This window comes from Otolemur garnettii, unplaced genomic scaffold, assembly GCF_000181295.1.
Source record: "Otolemur garnettii isolate 467f Iridium unplaced genomic scaffold, OtoGar3 scaffold00125, whole genome shotgun sequence".
NCBI lineage: Eukaryota > Metazoa > Chordata > Mammalia > Primates > Galagidae > Otolemur > Otolemur garnettii.
This window is the reverse complement of record NW_003852520.1, coordinates 3,074,477-3,076,432: the sequence shown is the minus strand read 5'-3', so window position 1 is coordinate 3,076,432 and position 1,956 is coordinate 3,074,477.

Here is a 1,956-nt window from a genome sequence, read left to right as displayed (position 1 = left end):
TCCTGCACTGCTGGTGGGAATGTAAACTAGTACATTCTTTTTGGAAAGACATCTGGAGAACACTTAGAGAACTAAAAATAGACCTGCCATTTGACTCTACAATTCCTTTATTAAGTATATTCCAAAATTACCAGAAATCCCATTACAGCAAAGATATTTGTGTCAGAATGTTTATTGCAGCCCAATTCATAATTACCAGGTCATGGAAGAAGCCCACGTGCCCATTGATTCACCAACGGATCAACAAACTTTGCTATATGTAGACCATGGAATACTATTCAGCCACAAAGAAAGATGGAGACTTTATGTCCTTCATATTCACATGGATGGAGCTGGAAAGTGTTCTTCTTAGCAAAGTATCACAAGAATGGAAGAAAAAGTATCCAATGTACACACCTCTATTATGATACTAATTTATACCTTTTACATGAATGCTATAACCTAATAACAGCCTATGAATATGGGGAGGGGGGATGGAGAGAGGAGGGGGAAATTGCTGGAAGGAGAGGGATTGGAGGGATACTTCTGTGGTTTATCTTACCAGGGTACAAGTGAATCTTTCTAAGAGTAGAATATGAGCATTTTAACACAATAACTAAGAAAATGACATGAAGGCTATGTTAGCCAGTTTGATGGAAGTGTTTCGGATTTTCTGTCAAAACCTCACACTGTACCCCAGAAGTGCATTAATGTACATAGTTACCATTCAATAAAAAAGAAATAAAAAAGTTATGTTAAACCGGGTAATGTTGAAAGGGTTATGTTAAAAGGTGTATGTTGGATGAATTATCAGATTACTAGGGAGGAGCTACTCATGGGTAGTCACAAGATTTTTAGATGGATTAATGAAGTCATTGATGTCCAATACGCATGTGCAGAGGTAAGTCATTGATATCCTGTGCACATGTGCAAAGGATTGTAATGAATATTAATGAGGTCATTGATATATAGTGCACATGTGCAAAATTGACTATATAAATCAACAGTAAATAAAGAAGCTCCCTATTTTGCCTGAGTAAGCAAATGGTCACCTTTATTTAAAATACAATTTCAGGCTCGGCGCCTATAGCTCAACCGGCTAAGGCGCCAGCCACGTACACCTAAGGTGGCGGGTTCGAATCCCCAGCCCGGACCCGCCAAACAACAATGACGGCTGCAACCAAAAAAAAAATAGCCGGCGTTGTGGCGGGCGCCTGTGGTCCCAGCTACTTGGGAGGCGGAGGCAGGAGACTCGCTTGAGCCCAGGAGTTGGAGGTTGCTGTGAGCTGTAATGCCACGGCACTCTGCCCAGGGGGACAGCTTGAGGCTCTGTCTCAAAAAAAAAAAAAAAAAATACAATTTCAATAAGTTTGCTTATTCTCAGCAACATTGCTTTTCCATGATACCTTAATGGCAACACACAGCTATGATTTAATTAAAAAAGTGCATATTTATATATATCAGTGCCTGTATGAATAACAATTGAGGACAAATCTTAAATATTATTTACAAAATAAAATTTTAAAAATATTAAAAATGTTTAAAATTGTTATTTACATTTTTAATAATGTAAACCATATTGGAGATAAGAACATATAACTTGATTTTAAAATGTGAGGAGGGACAGGCAATTTTCATAAACCTATTAGCCAAAAAGGATGTTTATAGATTTTAACAAAAACTTTCAAAACATATTTTTATTAAAATATTTTGTAAAATTTAGAAATGAATAGGAATAATCACTAAGAGCCAATGTGCATTCACTAAGCATAATAAAATATTATAAGCTAAAATTGATTCCTTTCTAGATAGGATGGTTAGGTTGCTAGTCCAGGATAATACTTAGATGTTGTATGTGGTAACTGAGGCCAAGAATTTAGCAGATTTTCAGATGGCAATCTCACACTCTTGTGCTGAAACACAACTCAGAAAGTTATACACTTAGGTAGATTGAGAGCTGGTTGAAAAGCCTTAACA